The 22920-nt window shown below is 36.0% G+C and overlaps 1 long non-coding RNA gene across 1 annotated transcript; it reads left to right on the top strand.

Moving 5' to 3' along the window:
* The first annotated feature begins 16344 nt into the window (after positions 1 to 16344).
* On the top strand, positions 16345 to 19051 carry LOC309500971. Its single transcript, XR_014206745.1, has 3 exons — positions 16345 to 16605; positions 16733 to 17924; positions 18048 to 19051. It is a non-coding gene; the product is annotated as an uncharacterized lncRNA (long non-coding RNA).
* Positions 19052 to 22920: the final 3869 nt, after the last annotated feature.

The following is a 22920-nucleotide window of genomic DNA, read 5'->3' as shown; positions in this document are numbered from 1 at the left end:
TATTGCTGTACAATGACTGCAATACATTGACCAAAAACACTCAATATACATTTGCACAGCTTCAATGTTTTAGTTACATCCAACAAAAATCAATGGCAAACTTAACCATTGGTTTACCATTCTCCAGTCTCTCTGTAGTTTTTTATTACATCAGATATACACTAGAAAGCCCTAGTTTATCATGAGTTCTGCCAGAAGGTGGAGCTCTCATTTCAGTTATTTCAAAACAGAGTGCACAGATATAAACTGAGTCAGGAGGAAACTGCAAGTCTTCACTCTTGACTCTAAATGCCTTTTTTCTCTTGATGATGTTGCTCCTGGTCCTCATGATATTTTCTCTTTTTAGTGATGAATAATCATAATTTCCAAATAGGACTTATTTTTTTCTCTGCTGTTTAAATGTGTCAGTAAACCCACTGATTACATAAACTTACTTAGTCATGAATTTTTATGTTTGCTTCTTGTTTTTTTAAACAGAGAATGCTAATACAGATGTGATAACCTCATTATCCATGGAGCAGCATGTTTTAGCAAAAGAAGATGTTACACTGTCCTGCAACTACAGTGGCAATATTCGCAGTTTGCAGTGGTACCGTCAGTATCCCGCATCTAAACCTGAGAACCTCATTTCTTACACTGAGACCACTGGTCATTCAGAGCCCAAGCTTTGTCTGTATGCAATGGCCGATAAAAGAATCAAGCGTATGAATCTGAGAATATCCTCTACACATGTGGATGATTCTGCTGTTTACTACTGTGCCCTGCAGCCCAGTGACAGGAAAACTGTCCATGTCTTACAGAAACTGGAAGTAACAGCAACATAACAAATCAATTAGCAAATGTCTCAAACATTTATACGCTGTTCTTATCAAGAGGTAGTCTCATAATGATGATTAGTATTTCAGATATTCAGGACCAATTTTAAATGGTTTCAAAATCTACATGTTCCAGTTGTGCCCACATAATATCAAATCACTCTTTGACACAACATTTAAAAAAAATGAAATTAACAAGAAGAAATTAAATGAAAGTTTAAAAAAATAACGTGTGAGAGCTTGGAATTATAAAACATTCTGTTCTGTTCACAAGATCTTAGAAACATGTGCTACTTAACACTGTATATTCCACATATAGTTCTTAATTGTAAAAATATTTAGTTTATTTCTGTGAAACCATTAAACATGATTTTGTGAACAGCCATATACTGTTGTGAAGTATTCTTTTTTATTACGCTGGACTACAGCTTATTCATATGCTGTCTGTACTTGTATGAATGATTTGACTGCACTGACGCTATTTGATGAGAAGAGAACTGAACTGAGCTAGACGATGACATCACTGTTTCACGCAGAACTGCTTTATAGCCGAACTGAACTAATTTAATAAATGATGATTTTATAACAGAACTGAATCAACACTGAACTGACTTGAGCAGAATAATGACACTTTTCTTTTTCAAGCTGCTTTAAACCCGAATTGAACTCTGCTTGCATCATTCAATCATTATTTTCCTGTTGATCACTGCAATCTGTATTGTATAAAACGAAATAAAAAAATATAGATGACTTTACTTGACTTGATGGTAAGATGAAAAGTAGTATGTGTGGGAGGAGCTCAAAGGTTTGTAAACTTCAGAAGAAATCAAAAAGACAACAGTGACAGACCAACCTTCATACAGATACTGATAGAAGTCTGAACCTGAACTACAGAAACATGTTACACATATTGTCTGTTTTCATTTTTATCCTCAGTTACTGTAAGTACTATTAATCATACACAGACTGTATTCCAGAACATCACTAAAATAAATAAATCAAATTTTAATAAATCAGTTTTCTTTTTTTTTTCTTTTTTTTAAATCTATTCTAAATTGAATCCATTACATTGCTTGATTCTTTAATGTTTTTGCAGGTGAAGCGAATGGGAATGTCATCAGACCAAACCAACCATCTGTAGTTTTAACTGAAGGAGCAGCGTCACTCTGTCCTGTACATATGATGTATCAGCTTACAGTCTCCACTGGTACCAGCAGAAGCCTGGAAGACCAGAGTTTCTGATAAACCATTAGACTTCATGATAACCGTGTGGATCTGGAGATCTCCTCTGTTGCTGTATCTGACTCTGCAGTGTATTACTGTGCTCTGGAGCCCACAGTCACAGGAAAATCATCTACACTAACAGGTTTCTTGTATATTGTATAGTCATATTTCGAAGAGGGAGGAGCTTCTTTCCATGCAGTGTTTCAGTGTTTTCCCCTCTTTCCTTTCCTCTGCTGTGTAGTGTTGCCTTATTCTGAGAACTACTATATTAGCAAATGTTAGCACCATATTTCTCGTTAATTACTGGTCACTTAATACAACTTTTACAAGACAAAACACTATAATTTACAATATGCTAAGTTAACAAGTACAGTATGAACTCATACTATAAACAAGAAAAATTCCTACTATCATAAGTTTGCTACTGGATTATTTTGGACAATGACAGTCCTTATTACTTACAACAACAACAAAAAAGTTATATTCAAATACTTTTTGAAATAGTCGTTCAAATAATCATGTTCAATCTTCTATATTCTATTAGGCCAAAAATTCTTATTTGTTGTTTAAGATACATCCCATATGAAATGATGAGATATTGTAGCAAAAGTGATCTCACCTGCATTCTTCCAGAAGGTGGAGCTCTAAGAACCAATTGTAGTTCAGTCTCAGTTCAGATTAAAAACAGAGCAGACAGACTTACATTGAGTCACTTTTATAAACTGTAACTGTAAGGAAACTGTAAGTCTTGGATCTCAAAGTCATTGTCTCTTGTTGTGCAGATGTTGCTCCTTGTATTCATTATATCTGCTCTTATAAAAGGTGAGTGATTCATAACAATTACTGCGGGAATGATTTCCCTCTGTTTATACTGTTGACAATTTAAATTTGTCCATTTTAAATTATAAATTTTTGTTTTTTTATTTATTTTAAACAGTAATATTGACTCATACAAATATCAAATGTCTCAAGCATTAATGCTGTTCATATCTGTATTAAGAGGTCTAATATTATTAATGATTTATATTTTAGAGAATCAGGACACAACAGTTGAACATGCCTTTAAAACTTATTCCAACATGTGCAACTGAGTGTCCACTCAATAAAGAGTGTAATAAATGAATCAGACTGACATAATGCCAATTTTAGGTTGTTGACTACAGCTTCTTTCTATATATTGAGTATTTGTAGAGTAAGATGAGAAGGACGTACAGTATGTGTGGGAGGAGCTCAATGTTTTGTCGACTCCTACAGAATAAATCAGAGAAAACAATGACTTACCTTCATACTGATGATACTAATCTGAACTCAAACTACAGAATCATGTTACTCATCTCTTCTGTTTTAATATTTATCCTCAGTTACTGTAAGTATTACTCATGTACATTTTGCTCTGTTTGCTCTGTTTTTCAGAACATCACAAAAAATATAAAACAAATGTCCATTTGCTTTGCTCTGAATTGAATCCATTACATTGCTTGATTATTTAATGTTTTTGCAGGTGAAGCGAATGGGAATGTCATCAGACCAAACCAACCATCTGTAGTTTTAACTGAAGGAAGCAGCGTCACTCTGTCCTGTACATATGATGTATCAGCTTACAGTCTCCACTGGTACCGGCAGAAGCCTGGATCAAGACCAGAGTTTCTGCTGCTGATTGTTGAGTCTTCCAAGTATATCACCAAAGCTGAACGACCTCACCCACATATGTCCATTAGACTTCATGATAACCGTGTGGATCTGGAGATCTCCTCTGCTGCTGTATCTGACTCTGCAGTGTATTACTGTGCTCTGCAGCCCACAGTCACAGGAAACCCAAATACACTGTACAAAAACCTTCTTATCATGTTTCTATTGCATAGTCATATTTCTAAGAGTTATTATCTCTCTCTCTCTCTTGTCTTTCCTTTTCTTTGCTATATAAATTGTTATCTTTCTCTACCATTATTATCTGTGATATTTCATTATGCTGCTAAAACGGCATTTAAATGTACATTATTAGCCATTTGAGATTGTTGACCATGATCAGATTGTATTTCTTTTTTCATTTTACGTTTTATTTAGCAAGGACATCCCTCAAAGAAAACAGTCATTTACAGCTGGCAATCAATTATGTTGTAATCAATACAAAAATTGATTGAAAAAATACCAAGACAATCAATCACCATCCATACAATAAATATATTCTGTTCCTTGAAATTCAAATTCAAAATACTTTAAGAATTTTCTAACCATTCCATGTCCAGTTAAGTTTTGACAAAGTTCACTTTTTAAAGGTTAAAGCACTGTCTTTCCAGGCTTGAGTTGCTGAAGATACATTTCTCTATGAAAGGTTACTGGTATGTTCAAAAAGGCCATTATTAAAATAAATAAAGTACAAACTGAAAAAATGGTGTAGAATCTATTTTTATACAGATAATCAAACATGAAATTTTGAAGTAAAATGACTGAAATATTCTCCAATAATCTTTGTTTTACTTACAACTTAATGTGTGTGTATATATTATATATATATATATATATATATATATATATATATAGTATACTTAAAATATTCAAATATAAATGTCTTGTCACAGGGAGGTTTTAACCCTTATCACCCAACATGATTTTACATTCTCAGTTATGACCTCCACCTGGACTAGGCTGCTGATTTCCTTTGAACATTATAATTAGATGAATGGTTATTTTTGTAGATAGACATGTAATCTGTTTATCATGTTGCTGTACAATGACTGCAATACATTGACCAAAAACACTCAATATACATTTGCACAGCTTCAATGTTTTATTTACATCCAGCAAAAATCAATGGCAAACTTAACCATTGGTTTACCATACACATTCTCCAGTCTCTCTGTAGTTTTTTATTACATCAGATATACACCAGAAAGCCCTAGTTTATCATGAGTTCTGCCAAAAGGTGGAGCTCTCATTTCAGTTATTTCAAAACAGAGTGCACAGATATAAACTGAGTCAATAAGGAGGAAACTGCAAGTCTTGACTCTAAAGGCCTTTTTTCTCTTGATGATGTTGCTCCTGGTCCTCATGATATTTTCTCTTTTTAATGGTGAGTGATGAATAAGAATCATTTCCAAATAGGCCTTATTTTTTTCTCTGCTGTTTAAATGTGTCAGTAAACCAACTGATTACATAAACTTACTTAGTCATGAATTTTAATGTTTGCTTCTTATTTTTTTTAAACAGAGAATGCTCAGGGGTGTCGGACTGGGGGTAAAACCAGTACTGATTACCAGGGCCCCAAGGGAAGAGAGGGCCCTTGAAAAGTCTGGAATATATTTTATTTTACCTGGATATTTTCATTTCCTAATTAAATTTCACAATGAATGTCAGATGAAATGTAAAGTTGGTGTATTCGCTGAATAACTTGGTTGATTGACTGACTGGTCCCACACCTTGCTAATGTGCCAAATGGTTTAGTCCATCTGCACACATTTTGTTTATGTTAGTTGAGCATCTGGTGGAGCGCAAACTTATGCTGTAGAAATGTCTTTCTCAAAGAAAGCCAAATCAGACCACCAAAAAAGAAAGGAAAGACAGGAGAAGGAAAGAAAACAAAATGAGGGGAAACAATTGGTAACTGACTTATTTTCAAAGAAAGGTGAGCACAAACTAGAACACGAAATCTATAATCTAAACTGCTTGAATATCTCCGCGATCGTTAATGCTAAAAATTAACTGAGACAACCCATTGAAAGAGCAGAACATACACTTTCAGATGATAATTTGGTTATATACATGTAATCTAAGGTAAAGGCTAAATAAATAACTGTACACTAACAATGTTGTTTGCATACAACACACACCATTATAATAGCCTAAATTGAAACCTGTTTAATTTTAAATTAATAGGCTATAATATCTAAAATGAGCAATAATTAGCAATTTTATAGCCTACATTGGGAGTTATATATACAAATTGAGGAACATGGGGGCCCATCAGTACTGCATAGGGCCCGGGATCTTGTGCTACGCCCCTGGCTACTGTAATGAAAGTTTGTTACTTTCCACCTCTGCAATTTACACTTGGTGTCGCTATCACTCATGGTTGATTCAGGTTTTTAAATTACTTTCTTATCTTGCTTAATGTGCCTGATTTTTCAATTAGAAAAAAATAATAAAAGTTTATTAAGTTTTCGCCAGCTTCCCACTTTTATCAGCAGGAGTTTGCAGGAGTAACACCGCACTCACGAACAACAAGGTGCCAGACAAACAAAACTGAAGATCTCAAAAAATAAATAAAACTGTCTGCACACTTGAATCCTTTCAGCAAATTTAATAGCCAAGCTTTCGGTCAAACGACCATCCTCAGGGCATACAAACAGTCAATGTAGCAATCAACTTAACTGTGTTCAAACACATCAGAATAATTAACAGTGATTACCACACCTGTGGAAGCCAGGTAGGAGAGTTGTAGTCCAATGGTGGGAGTTGTAGTTTTTCTCTAACCTACCCAACATATTGAGTAATCTACATAATTTACACATTTACTCCCCATAGTGAAAATCCCCCATTACAAGAAACAAACATAAGTACAAATATACAAAAATACAGAAATACAAGCACATATATACATATATATATATACATAGCCTACATACATGCTGTATAAGTACATGGAGACTGCAAGGACATCAGTAAAAACCTTCATAAACTGCAGTATTCAAGACTTATAAAAACAGTACAGCTGTGACTATAACATGACACTCATGTCGAAATCCACATTTAAACCTTTGGGATATAAGGCATCCAAAGTATGAATCCACAGTTCCCTTTGGTATAGCACTTTATCAATGTTGCCACCTCTAGATAATTTAATCTGCTCAATTCCCTGAAAACGGAGAGAAGAGACTGAATGAGCACACTCTGTAAAGTGACAGGCCACAGGGTAGTTAGGGTCAGCACGTCTGATAGAGCTTTTATGCTCACTTATCCTCTGTTTTAAACTACGTGTGGTCTTTCCCACATACACCATGTCACAAGGACATCTTAAAATGTAAATAACATTCTTAGTTTTACATGTAATAATGCCCTTCACATTGTAGCTCTTACCGGATCTGGGATGTTTAAAGTTACAGGTCTTGTGTGTATTATTACATTGGGCACAATTGCCACAGGGATAGTAACCATCCCTAAGAGGTGCTAAGAGTGTTTGAGTAGGAGCTGATCTTATGCATGCTTTTACCCTGTTGCGGAGATTAGGGCCCCGTCTGGACACAAACAAAGGTGGATCCTTAAATTTATCCTGAAGAGAAGAATCATCAGATATTAGGTGCCAGTATTTCATAATGGTGTTTTTAATAATAAAGGATCTTGGAGTAAAAGTATGCAAGAGACAGAAAACTTTTTATCCTTTTTAACACTCTTTTTCAAAAGGTGTGGCCGTGGTGTGGAGAGGGCGATATTATATGCCTCTTCAATACTTTTAATGGGATACCCCCTGGCTAGAAATCTTTGCTTCATATCTATAGCATTCTCCTTGAACTCTTCAATTGAATGGCAAATCCGTCTAAGTCTATAGAATTGACTCTTAGGCAGGCCGTTTTTTAGGGCACTGGGATGCGAGCTGCTTGCCAAAAGGAACGAATTGCGATCCATCTCTTTACGATAGAGAGTTGTGGTCAATCTACCATCTTCTAGTTTGATCCACATGTCTAAGAAATGCACACATTTGGAGTCAGATTCTACAGTGAATTTTAGATCTGAGCTCATCCTATTGAGGTGAGTAGTGAATTCATTCAGCTCATCTTGGGACCCTTTAAAAACACACAAGACATCATCTAAGTATCTAAAATATCTGATAATATTACTATAGAAGGGATTTCTGTCCTCATTAAAAATAAACTGTTGTTCAAAGAATCCAACATACAAGTTCGCATAACTGGGGGCAAAGGTACTCCCCATACTTGTGCCTTTAACTTGGAGGTAATATTCTCCCTGGTGGAAGGCAAAGAAATGTAATCTGAGAATTGATGATGCCAGATCACAGATGAAAGTATTAGGAGGATTAACATCCTCAGGGCGATTCTGCAAATAATATTCTAGTGCTGTAATACCTCGTTCATGAGAAATATTGGTATAGAGACTTTCTACATCAAATGTAGCTAAAATGGTATCAGGAGGGAGATCCCGGAGTTCAGAGATTTTATTAATAACATCTGTAGAGTCTTGTACATAAGCAGGCAGATTTTTCACAAAAGGTTTGATGAAATAATCCACAAAGTTTGATAATGGCTCTAATAGTGACTCGTTACTAGCAACTATGGGTCTGCCCTTGGGTTTAATAAGGCTTTTGTGTATTTTAGGAAGCATATAAAATGCCGGGATGACCGGATGACCGGATGTTGTCTATTGAGATAACTGAATTCTTCTTTGGTTATCCAATTTTGTTCTAGGGCTTGAGTAATCAGCTCACTAATTATTTTTTGAAAATCAGCCGTAGGGTCACACTTAAGCTTCCTATAGAATGTTCAATTGACGATATGCCTCAGTTACATAGTCAGTTGTATTAAGGATAACAATAGCCCCAGCCCCCCCCCCCCCCCCCCCCCCCCCCCTTATCTGCTGGTTTTATTATAATGTCTGTATCTTTAGCAAGCTCTTGAATGGCATTTCTTTCATCCTGACATAAATTTTGCTGATGGGAGTAAGGCGTAGCCTGTAGCTCCTCAGCAGGAGTTTGCAGAATTAGTGACTTCAACTGATGAAGAGCCTCAAAAAAACTCCCATGCAATTCCCATGCTGTGTTCATACATGCAGAACAGTTCCAATAACATACAGTGCACAATTTGCACATTATTTAGTTTTGCCATATAATTATAATTATAAGTATTTATATGATAATATAATATTACCATTAACTAATTTTTACTGTTCTTTAACCTTAAATTATTTCAGGGAAAATAATAATACATTTTTTTTATTTTTTTTTTATTTTTATTTTTTATCAGTTAACATTTCTCTTTGTTTCTCTTGAAATTTCAGACACGCTGGCACTGTAATAATCATTATATTCTGGAATAGGTGCAATATATTTTGCCAGAAGGTGGAGCTCTAGGAAACCTTCTAGTCACAGTTCAATTGTTTAAAAACAGAGCAGACATACAGTATGTTGAGTCACTTATACTTAGGAGGGAACTGTAAGTCTTGACTCTCAAAGTCAATTGTCTCTTATTAGTGCAGATGTTGCTCCTGGTATTCATTATATTTTCTCTTCGTATTGGTGAGTCATTTATAATTACTGTAGAAGTGTTTTTTTCTCTTTATCCTGTTGACAATCTGAATTAGTCCATAATAATATATATTTTTCTTTTTACAGGGAATGCTGCTGCAGATGTGATAACACCATTAATCACAATGAAGCATGTTTTGGAAGGAAAAGATGTTACACTGATCTGCAAATACACTGAAAGTGTTACAAATTTGCAGTGGTACCGTCAGTATCCCGGATCCAAACCTGAGAACCTCATTTTGTTCTTTGAGACCAGACCCCAATCAGATTCCTCTCTCCGTCTGACCGCTGAAGCTGATAAAGTCATCAAACAAATGAATCTGACTATCTCTTCTACAGAAGTCAAAGACTCTGCCATGTACTATTGTGCCCTGCAGCCCACAGTGACAGGAAACACAACTGCACCCTACAAAAACTCAATCAGAAATGATATTTAAGGCAGATGATCATGATGCACAATGCAGATTTAAAAACAATGACTCATACAACTATCAAATGTCTCGAGCATTAATGCCGTTCATCTGTATTAAAATGTATAATATTATTAATGGTTTATATTTTAGAGAATCAGGACACAACAGTTGAACATGCCTTTAAAACACCATGTGCAACTGAGTGTTCACTCAATAAACAGTGCAATAAATGAATCAGATTGACATAATGCCAAATTTAGGTTGTTGACTACAGCTTTTTTCTATATATTGAGTATTTGTAGAGTAAGATGAGAAGGACGTACAGTATGTGTGGGAGGAGCTCAATGTTTTGTCGACTCCTACAGAATAAATCAGAGAAAACAATGACTTACCTTCATACTGATGATACTAATCTGAACTCAAACTACAGAATCATGTTACTCATCTCTTCTGTTTTAATATTTATCCTCAGTTACTGTAAGTATTACTCATGTACATTTTGCTCTGTTTGCTCTGTTTTTCAGAACATCACAAAAAATATAAAACAAATGTCCATTTGCTTTGCTCTGAATTGAATCCATTACATTGCTTGATTCTTTAATGTTTTTGCAGGTGAAGCGAATGGGAATGTCATCAGACCAAACAAACCATCTGTAGTTTTAACTGAAGGAAGCAGCGTCACTCTGTCCTGTACATATGATGTATCAGCTTACAGTCTCCACTGGTACCAGCAGAAGCCTGGATCAAGACCAGAGTTTCTGCTGCTGATTGATGAGTCTTCCAAGTATATCACCAAAGCTGAACGACCTCACCCACATATGTCCATTAGACTTCATGATAAACGTGTGGATCTGGAGATCTCCTCTGCTGCTGTATCTGACTCTGCAGTGTATTACTGTGCTCTGGAGCCCACAGTCACAGGAAACCCAAATACACTGTACAAAAACCTTCTTATCATGTTTCTATTGCATAGTCATATTTCTAAGAGTTATTATCTCTCTCTCTTGTCTTTCCTTTTCTTTGCTATAGAAATTGTTATCTTTCTCTACCAGTATTATCTGTCATATTGCATTATGCTGCTAAAACGGCATTTAAATGTACATTATTAGCCCTTTGAGATTGTTGACCATGATCAGATTGTATTTCTTTTTTCATTTTACGTTTTACTTAGCAAGGAATATTCATTTACAACTGGCAATCAATACAAAAATTGACTGAAAAAAACCCCAAGACAATCAATCATCATCCATACAAGAAATATATTCTGTTCCTTGAAATTCAAATTCAAAATACTTTAAGAATTTTCTAACCATTCCATGTCCAGTTAAGTTTTGACAAAGTTCACTTTTTAAAGGTCAAAGCACTGTCTTTCCAGGCTTGAGTTGCTGAAGATACATTTCTCTATGAAAGGTCACTATGTATGTTAAAAATTTCTCTGAAAGGTTCTCTACACTCTCAGAAATAAAGGTACAGAAAAGACAAAAAAAAGGTACAAATGCTCGTCGCTGGGGCAGTACCACCAAGGGGAACAAACTTGTACCATATTAATGGGTACAAAGAAGTACCCCTACAGTTTGTGCCTTTTAGGTACAAATATGTACCTTCTAGGGTACAAATGGCTCGTCGCTGGGGTGGTACCCCCGAGGTACAGCAATGGTACCCTTACCATAGGTACAGAGTTGTACCCTTTTATACTGTACCTTTTGAGAGACAATTTGGTACCTTAGCAATACATTTGTACCTTAATCCACTGGTACAAAAAGGTACCCAATTAGATGGTACCAATTTGTTCTCGTTAGGGGTACCACCCCAGCGACGATGCCATTGTACCTATAAAGTGGCAAAAATGTCCTTGATAAATAGAAAAGAATGAGAGCAAAAGAAAGCAATGTTTTGTTTTCCCACAATCAATGATTTAAAAGAAGTTAAACTGTAAAAATTAAAATACTGGAAAGAGAATAACGACCGCACACCACAATCTTCGTTTGCAATAAACTTTAATAAACAAAGTTTTTCACATTTAAGCAACTTTAATAGAGAATCACTTTATGAATGCATTAATTACTGCAGAATCACTTTATGAACGCATTACTTACTGCAGTGCAAGAACATAACATAACATAACATAACATAATATAACATAACATAACGCTTTAAACTACTATGAGCTACTGTGAGTGTTCATTGTATGCTTAACGGATTATTTCTCCCCAAAATGAAAATTTCTTAATAATTTTCTCACCCCAATGCCATCCAAGAAATCCAGCTGTGATCTCGTACACCCCGTTTAAACACTTCAAAGACTCTTGAAACTGCATTGATTTGGACTTAAAAACGATGGTAACCAATGAAGTCAATTGTTAGAAAAAAAATCCAGAAATGTTTTCCTCAAAAAACTAAATTTCTCTCCCACTGAGGAAAGAAAGACATGGATATCTTGGATGGCATTGGGGTGAGTAAATTACACTGCTCAAAAAATATAGGGAACACTTAAACAAAATGTAACTCCAAGTCAATCACACTTCTGTGGAATCAAACTGTCCACTTAGGATGCAACACTGATTGACAATCAATTTCACATGCTGTTGGGCAAATGGAATAGACAACAGGTGGAAATTATAGGCAATTAGCAAGACACCCCCAATAAAGGAGTGGTTCTGCAGGTGGTGACCACAGACCACTTCTCAGCTCCTGTGCTTCCTGGCTGATGTTTTGGTCACTCTTGAATGCTGGCGGTGCTTTCACTCTAGTGGTAGCATGAGACGGAGTCTACAATCCACGCGAGTGGCTCAGGTAGTGCAGCTCATCCACGACGGCACATCAATGCAAGTTGTGGCAAGAAGGTTTGCTGTGTCTGTCAGCGTAGTGTCCAGAGCATGGAGGCGCTACCAGGAGACAGGCCAGGACATCAGGAGACGTGGAGGAGGCCGTAGGAGGGCAACAACCCAGCAGCAGGACACGCTACCTCCGCCTTTGTGCAAGGAGGAGCACTGCCAGAGCCCTGCCAAATGACCTCCAGCAGGCCACATGTGCATGTGTCTGCTCAAACAGTCAGAAACCGACTCCATGAGGGTGGTACGAGGGCCCGACGTCCACATGTGGGGGTTGTGCTTACAGCCCAGCACCGCGCAGGACGTTTGGCATTTGCCAGAGAACACCCAAGATTGGCAAATTCGTCACTGGCGCCCTGTGCTCTTCACAGATGAAAGCAGGTTCACACTGAGCACATGTGACAGAGTCTGGAGACGCCGTGGAGAACGTTCTGCTGCCTGCAACATCTGATAGTGATAATAATTATGCACTTATCACAGAGGATTATTCAGCATACCACATTTACAAATTATGACAAAGGCTCTATCAGTCTTAGAAAAGGCACGCATAAGTAGCTGCTACCCCAGAGGATTGTGTACCCTGTAACTTGAAAAGTACTTCTTAGTACCCCACATGAAGTGTACCCTTTGACTTGAATAAGGTACTTTTTTGTACCCTGCAGGATGTGTACCCAAAAGGTACTTCTAAGTACCCAATGGGAACACGATAGGACCTTTAATGGTACATTTGTGAATGTTGTACCTTAACTATTACTTTATATGACAATGTACCTTTTCAAAGGGTACATATATGTACCTTTCACCATGCATATTTCATTGTGTACCCCTTTTCTTTGGAAAGGTACTTTTTGGTACTCAGCTGAATACATGTTTGTTCCATTGCTGGCACATTTGTGAAATTTGTACCTTAAAGTACTTAATTGTACCCTCACTGTACCTTTATTTCTGAGAGTGTTATAGGCTATGTATGTTCAAAAAGGCCATATATATATATATACACACACACACACACACACACACACACATAGTGTACTCAAAATATTTAAATATAAATATCTTGTCACAGGGAAGTTTTAACCCTTATTACCCACAAAATGATTTTACATTCTCAGTTATGACCTCCACCTGGACTATGCTGCTGATTTCCTTTGAACATTACTAGATGAATGGTTATTTTTGTAGATAGACATGTAATCTGTTTATTGCTGTACAATGACTGCAATACATTGACCAAAAACACTCAATATACATTTGCACTGCTTCAATGTTTTAGTTACATCCAACAAAAATCAATGGCAAACTTAACCATTGGTTTACCATTCTCCAGTCTCTGTAGTTTTTTATTACATCAGATATACACCAGAAAGCCCTAGTTTATCATGAGTTCTGCCAGAAGGTGGAGCTCTCATTTCAGTTATTTCAAAACAGAGTGCACAGATATAAACTGAGTCAGTTAGGAGGAAACTGCAAGTCTTGACTCTAAAGGCCTTTTTTCTCTTGATGATGTTGCTCCTGGTCCTCATGATATTTTCTCTTTTTAATGGTGAGTGATGAATAAGAATCATTTCCAAATAGGACTTCTTTTTTTCTCTGCTGTTTAAATGTGTCAGTAAACCAAATGATTACATAAACTTACTTAGTCATGAATTTTAATGTTTGCTTCTTGTTTTTTTAAACAGAGAATGCTAATACAGATGTGATAACCTCATTATCCATGGAGCAGCATGTTTTAGCAAAAGAAGATGTTACACTGTCCTGCAACTACAGTGGCAATATTCGCAGTTTGCAGTGGTACCGTCAGTATCCCGCATCTAAACCTGAGTTTCTCATTTTTTACACTGAGACCACTGGTCATTCAGAGCCCAAGCTTCGTCTGTATGCAATGGCCGATAAAAGAATCAAGCGTATGAATCTGAGAATATCCTCTACACATGTGGATGATTCTGCTGTTTACTACTGTGCCCTGCAGCCCAGTGACAGGAAAACTGTCCATGCCTTACAGAAACTGGAAGTAACAGCAACATAACAAATCAATTAGCAAATGTCTCAAACATTTATACGCTGTTCTTATCGAGAGGTAGTCTCATAATGATGATTAGTATTTCAGATATTCAGGACCAATTTTAAATAGTGTCAAAATCTACATGTTCCAGTTGTGCCCACATAATATCAAATCACTCTTTGACACAACATAAAAAAAAATGAAATTAACAAGAAGAAATTAAATGAAAGTTTAAAAAAATAACGTAAGAGAGCTTGGAATTATAAAACATTCTGTTTAAAGATCTTAGAAACATGTGCTACTTAACACTGTATATTCCACATAGTTCTTAAATGTTATTCACAAGAAAAAGATTTAGTTTATTTCTGTGAAACCATTAAACATGATTTTGTGAACAGCCATATACTGTTGTGAAGTATTCTTTTTATTACGCTGGACTACAGCTTATTCATATGCTGTCTGTACTTGTATGAATGATTTGACTGCACTGACGCTATTTGATGAGAAGAGAACTGAACTGAGCTAGACGATGACATCACTGTTTCACGCAGAACTGCTTTATAGCCGAACTGAACTAATTTAATAAATGATGATTTTATAACAGAACTGAATCAACACTGAACTGACTACAGCAGAATAATGACACTTTTCTTTTTCAAGCTGCTTTAAACCCGAATTGAACTCTGCTTGCATCATTCAATCATTATTTTCCTGTTGATCACTGCAATCTGTATTGTATAAAACGAAATAAAAAAATATAGATGACTTTACTTGACTTGATGGTAAGATGAAAAGTAGTATGTGTGGGAGGAGCTCAAAGGTTTGTAAACTTCAGAAGAAATCAAAAAGACAACAGTGACAGACCAACCTTCATACAGATACTGATAGAAGTCTGAACCTGAACTACAGAAACATGTTACACATATTGTCTGTTTTCATTTTTATCCTCAGTTACTGTAAGTACTATTAATCATACACAGACTGTATTCCAGAACATCACTAAAATAAATAAATCAAATTTTAATAAATCAGTTTTCTTTTTTTTTTCTTTTTTTAAAATCTATTCTAAATTTAATCCAGTACATTGCTTGATTCTTTAATGTTTTTGCAGGTGAAGCGAATGGGAATGTCATCAGTCCAAACAAACCATCTGTAGTTTTAACTGAAGGAAGCAGCGTCACTCTGTCCTGTACATATGATGTATCAGCTTACAGTCTCCACTGGTACCAGCAGAAGCCTGCATCAAGACCAGAGTTACTGATAAACCATTAGACTTCATGATAACCGTGTGGATCTGGAGATCTCCTCTGCTGCTGTATCTGACTCTGCAGTGTATTACTGTGCTCTGGAGCCCACAGTCACAGGAAAATCATCTACACTAACAGGTTTCTTGTATATTGTATAGTCATATTTCGAAGAGGGAGGAGCTTCTTTCCATGCAGTGTCTCAGTCTTTTCCCCTCTTTCCTTTCCTCTGCTGTGTAGTGTTGCCTTATTCTGAGAACTATATTAGCAAATGTTAGCACCATATTTCTTGTTAATTACTGGTCACTTAATACAACTTTTACAAGACAAAACACTATAATTTACAATATGCTAAGTTAACAAGTACAGTATGAACTCATACTATAAACAAGAAAAATTCATAAGTTTGCTACTGGATTATTTTGTACTGGACAATGACAGTCCTTATATTACTTACAATATATATATATATATATATATATATATATATATATTCAAATACTTTTTGAAATAGTCGTTCAAATAATCATGTTCAATCTTCTATATTCTATTAGGCCAAAAATTCTTATTTGTTGTTTAAGATGCATCCCATATGAAATGATGAGATATTGTAGCAAAAGTGATCTCACCTGCATTCTTCCAGAAGGTGGAGCTCTAAGAACCAATTGTAGTTCAGTCTCAGTTCAGATTAAAAACAGAGCAGACAGACTTACATTGAGTCACTTTATACTCTAGGAGGAAACTGTAATCTTGACTCTCAAAGTCATTGTCTTTATTATTGCAGATGTTGCTCCTGGTATTCATTATATTTTCTCTTCTAAAAGGTGAGTGATTCATAACAATTACTGCGGGAATGTTTTCCTCTTTTTTATACTGTTAACAATTTAAATTTGTCCACTAGAAATTATTAATTTTAGATTGAGTGTTTGTTTGTTTATTTATTTTAAACAGAGAATGCTGGTGCAGACGTGATAACACCATTAAACACAGATATGCAGGTTTTGGAAGGAAAAGATGTTACACTGATCTGCAACTACACTGGCAATGTTCAGAATTTGCAGTGGTACCGTCAGTATCCCGGATCCAAACCTGAGAACCTCATTGTGTTCTTTGAGACCAGCCCCAAATCAGATTCCTCTCTCCGTCTGACCGCTGTAGCTGATAAAGTCATCAAACAAATGAATCTGACTATCTCTTCTACAGAAGTCAAAGACTCTGCCATGTACTATTGTGCCCTGCAGCCCACAGTGACAGGAAACACAACTGCACCCTACAAAAACTCAATCAGAAATTATATTCAAAATAGAAATTCATGATGCTCAATTTAAAAAGAGTTTGTAAACAATATAATACGCTCTATAGTATTGCTTTTCACTGAGAACTACAATTTTAGCAAATGTTTGTGCACCTTTTACTTGTTAATTATTGGTCATTTAAGGCCAGTTTTATGGGACAGAATACATTATAATTTACAATACGCTAAGATAACCAGTACACCGTATGAACTCACATGCTAGAAAAAATTTTTTTTAAGCAAAACCAAGAACCAATCAGGGGGTCCCTGACATCAGCTTAAACAAATAGGTTCTAAGAATGGAAATGAATTAGTATTAAGTATACAAAAAATTAATTAAAACAAAAGTTTATTAGGTCTATAGGACAACATTCTGCAGACGAGACTTTGCTTAACTGACTATCATAACTTTGCTACTTGATTTCTTTGCACAGTAAACATAAATTGTGCAATCAGTCAGATCTCTCTGGACAGTGAAAGTCCTTATATTTAGGAAAAAAATGTTACATTCACATACTTTTTGAAAAAGTCAGTTTGTTCAAATAATCATTTTCAGTGCATTATTTAATATGCCAAAAATTCTTCAATAAGATCTTGTTGTTTAAGATGCATGCCATATGAAATGATGAGATATTGTAGCAAAAGTGATCTCACCTGCATTCTTCCAGAAGGTGGAGCTCTAAGAACCAATTGTAGTTCAGTCTCAGTTCAGATTAAAAACAGAGCAGACAGACTTACATTGAGTCACTTTATACTCTAGGAGGAAACTGTAATCTTGGATCTCAAAGTCATTGTCTCTTGTTGTGCAGATGTTGCTCCTGGTTTTCATTATATTTTCTCTTCTAAAAGGTGAGTGATTCATAACAATTACTGCGGGAATGATTTCCTCCTTTTTATACTGTTAACTATTTAAATTTGTCCACTAGAAATTATTAATTTTAGTTTGAGTGTTTGTTTATTTATTTTAAACAGAGAATGCTGTTGCAGACGTGATAACACCATTAAACACAGATATGCAGGTTTTGGAAGGAAAAGATGTTACACTGATCTGCAACTACACTGGCAATGTTCAGAATTTGCAGTGGTACCGTCAGTATCCCGGATCCAAACCTGAGAACCTCATTGTGTTCTTTGAAACCAGACCCCAATCAGATTCCTCTCTCCGTCTGACCGCTGAAGCTGATAAAGTCATCAAACATATGAATCTGACTATCTCTTCTACAGAAGTCAAAGACTCTGCCATGTACTATTGTGCCCTGCAGCCCACAGTGACAGGAAACACAACTGCACCCTACAAAAACTCAATCAGAAATTATATTTAAGGCAGAAGACCATAATGCACAGTTACACTGTACAAAAATATTAAATGTTTCAAGCATTAATGCTGATCATATCTGTATTAAGAGGTGGCCTAATATTGAGAATCAAGACAAACTACCAATTGAACATGCCTTTAAAACTTATTCCAACATGTGCAACTGAGTGTCCACTCAATAAAGAGTGCAATAAATGAATCAGACTGACATAATGCCAATTTTAGGTTGTTGACTGCAGCTACTTAAGTATTTGTAGAGTAAGATGAGAAGGACGTACAGTATGTGTGGGAGGAGCTCAATGTTTTGTCGACTCCTTCAGAATAAATCAGAGAAAACAATGACTTACCTTCATACTGATGATACTAATCTGAACTCAAACTACAGAATCATGTTACTCATCTCTTCTGTTTTAACATTTCTCTTCAGTTACTGTAAGTAGTATTATTTACAAAAATGTTGCACTATATTCCACTTCACGAGTTCACATGTTAATGAAATCTGATGTAATATTATAATGCGTATTTGGCTTGCTGTCCGGGGGGAGGGTTCCGAGCTCGGAATTCGGCCCGACCCCAGAGTACTCCCCCCTATAAATGTATATGTATATTTTAAATGGAAATGTGTATTTATGCCCACTATTACAAGACAAAACACACTAACCCTAACCCTAATTTACAATACACTAAGATAACCAGTACACTATGAACTAACATGGTAGAAAACTTTAAACCAATCAGGTGGCCCCTGACATCAGCTTGTAATTAGTATTAATTGTATGAAAATGAATAAAACAAAATAAATAAAACAAACGTTACTTATAGGTCTATCGGCAGGACAAATTCCTGCAGACGAGACTTTGCTTAACTGACTATCATGACTTTGCTATCAGTATGATTTGTGCAATCAGTCAGATCTCGCTGGTCATTCCCGTCCTTATAAATTAAATAATTAATTGTAATCTAAATAATTGTTACATTCACATATTTTTTGTGGAAATTCAAATATTTGTTAGTCTTTTTACTGCATAATTTATTAGGCCACATTTTTTTTCAATAAGCTCTTATTTGTTGTTTAAGATGCATGCCATATGAAATGATGAGATATTGTAGCAAAAGTGATCTCACCTGCATTCTTCCAGAAGGTGGAGCTCTAAGAACCAATTGTAGTTCAGTCTCAGTTCAGATTAAAAACAGAGCAGACAGACTTACATTGAGTCACTTTTATAAACTGTTACTGTAAGGAAACTGTAAGTCTTGGATCTCAAAGACATTGTTTCTTGTTGTGCAGATGTTGCTCCTGGTTTTCATCATATTTTCTCTTCTAAAAGGTGAGTTATTCATAATTACTGTGGAAATATTTTTCCCCATCATTTTTATACTATTGACAAATTAAATTTGTCCATTAGATTTTTGTTTGTTTATTTATTTTTAACAGGGAACGCTGTTGCAGACGTGATAACATCATTCTTCACAGAGAAGCATGTTTTGGAAGGAAAAGATGTTACACTGATCTGCAACTACACTGAAATTGTTAAAAATTTGCAGTGGTACCGTCAGTATCCCGGATCCAAACCTGAGAACCTCATTGTGTTCTTTGAAACCAGACCCCAATCAGATTCCTCTCTCCGTCTGACCGCTGTAGCTGATAAAGTCATCAAACATATGAATCTGACTATCTCTTCTACAGAAGTCAAAGACTCTGCCATGTACTATTGTGCCCTGGAGCCCACAGTGACAGGAAACACAACTGAACCCTACAAAAACTCAATCAGAAATTATATTCAAAATGGAAAATCATGATGCTAAATTTAAAAACGTAACATGTTTTATTATCAGCTCTGAAGGTGTTGAACATAATTATGAACATAGAACCGCAAACTCTAATTACACAATTTCAGTACATCCAAAGCAAACCCTGTCTAAACACATATGTTTTTTCTAGCTTATACTGAAAAGGCAGTATTCTCAGCAGATGCAAACTAGGCTATATCAAGAAATGGCTATGCCTTATTCCAAAGATGATTCTCAGCATACAGTAAACTGTATACTTTGTACCAAACTTTGCACAGAGGAAGAACATGGAGAACTTCTGAAGTATGTGTGAAGCTGTGAAAGTAATATATGAGAATAAGTAGGTGGAGCTAGCTGAGGAGAAAGTCACTGCAAAACAGGAACGGCACAATGCCTCCAAAGACAGGACAAAGATAGCAGTTCTCTTGAGAAATATTCACAAAAACAATGTTGTTGCTCTGTCTGTTCATACTTTTCTATTATTTTGGTAAGAAATTAGCTTTTATTGCTTTTTATTCTTATTTAGTTTTTTTTTTTTTCTTTCAGTGCTAAGTAATATGTACTAAATCTATATGTCTTTACAGGTGAAACTACTGGGTATGGAATCAAATCAGATAACAACACCATAGTGTTAATGGAGGAGGAAAACATTACGCTCTCATGCACATATGAAGGCTCAGTAGACAGTTTGCACTGGTACCGACAAAAACCCGGATCAAGATCAGAATTTCTAATAATGATTGATGAAGCTTCTGATTATGTGACAAAAGCCAATCCACCTGACCCACGTCTGTCAATCAAACTTCATAAAACACAAAATCGTGTTCATCTGGAAATCTCCTCTTTAGCAGTTATGGATTCTGCAATGTATTACTGCGCTTTGAGGCCCACAGTAACAGGAAACACACATACACTGTACAAAAACCCCTCTACTGGGGTTCAGAGGGATTGTGCATTTAAAAATGTAAACATATTTCAATGTAAAAAGTAAACTGGTATTTTTATTTTGTGATGCTGTCTTCTGTCTTTTTAGTTACTGTAAGTGCAATTTCCATGAGATATTACGTCCAGAGGGGATCTTCGGCACGGAAGTTGAATTTTGAGAACAACAATACAACTTCAATCTCAACCACCATATTCACATTGTGGAATCCTGCAACCAGCATAATGTGACAGCAACTACAATGAGTGCTTCAAAAGTGGGGGGATTTTTATTACACCAAGCTCATACTATACTGGGGCATTAGACCTACACAGACCACAAGATGAGCACCTGCTGGACTCACCAATACCCTTTTCTAAAGTCACCATGAAATCAAAATGGACAGTTCTTGTTGGGTTTTTTTTAATGGAATATTTTATGGAGTGTTTATTATAAATGATTTATCCATGCATATATATTTTTTAAGTCATGTGCCCTTGTAATCTTTTGATGACATGATGACATGTTTACTGGCGTGAGGGCGGAACAACCTGTCACTCACTTGAGATCACAGAAACAGCAAACGACAGCTATCCAATAGACCCCTTTCATTTTTGTAAACATCGAAAGCCTAGGTTCGGTGCACACGCAGCATGGGGTCAGAAAAATGGCATGGCTAATAGACCAGCATATTGTGTCAAGGTATGCACTGTCTTTGCTACCACAGGAATGGGAACAGTACCATAATAAACTTGTTTTAGCTAATGGCGATTGTCTGCCTGATCCCGAGCTCCTAACAGAATGGGTAGACAACGTTAGCAAGTGGCCAGATATTCACTGGTACTGCTATCTGCTAAGTCTGTAGCATGACACAGGTCACAATTAATGCCAGATATCAATCTTCACCTAACTATTAAATAAGTCTACAGTTTACAGAAAACATTTGTTTACTTACCATGGCTTAACTCTACCGCTGTTGTCACAATGTTGGCGCTAGCCTGCGGCTAACTACTAGCAGCTGGCTACATCTGTAGCATGACACAGGTCCATGACATTTACAAAACTATTAACCAGCATAGCTTAACGTTATAGGCTAGTGTACAGAAAATTGTGACCTGTGTCATACTACAGACTTAGCAGATAGCAGTAGCTATCTGAACAGATCGTCGTCTATTTTTTTAAACGAATGAGATCCTGCAGGAATCCTAAAAAACTTGACTCCACAACTGGTGCGATTTTTACAGTCCACAACGCAACAAGTAGGCATTTTTTTCTTGAAGAGAAATGATCTGGTTATCACACAATTCAATGGGATGGAATGAACTTTCTGACCCCGACCTGCGCACTGCGAACTGCAAATTTTCCTGTGATGTCAACTGTGAAGGGGTCTAACGTTATAATCCAATCAATTCTTGATGGACAAAATCAAGTCCCGCCCTACATTTTTTTCTTGTTCGTGAAGCCTTTTCACTTGAATATACGAAAAGAAAAGACTATCTCAACTTCCGTTTCATGACTTAATATATTATTTGATATAACATGTTACACAATCACATTACAAAATATCATGCATGCTGATAAACCATGCAAAATATCATATACCATATACATTATACAATTCTGTGCTGCTGGTTTATGTATTTATTTTTTAATGGGTGCACATTCTGATATTGTACAAAATAAATTAAAAGATTTTGAAAAGGTTTTCTGCAACAACAACAAAAAGAAAAAAAGAGAAAGGATAAAAAAGTACCTTATACCAAACTTCTTGACAGAAACCATGGCTCATGGAAAACCTGGCCCATTTCAGTTTTCCA

This window comes from Leuciscus leuciscus, assembly GCF_965113295.1.
Source record: "Leuciscus leuciscus genome assembly, chromosome: 6".
Classification (NCBI taxonomy): domain Eukaryota; kingdom Metazoa; phylum Chordata; class Actinopteri; order Cypriniformes; family Leuciscidae; genus Leuciscus; species Leuciscus leuciscus.
This window is presented reverse-complemented; position numbering and strand designations above follow the sequence as displayed.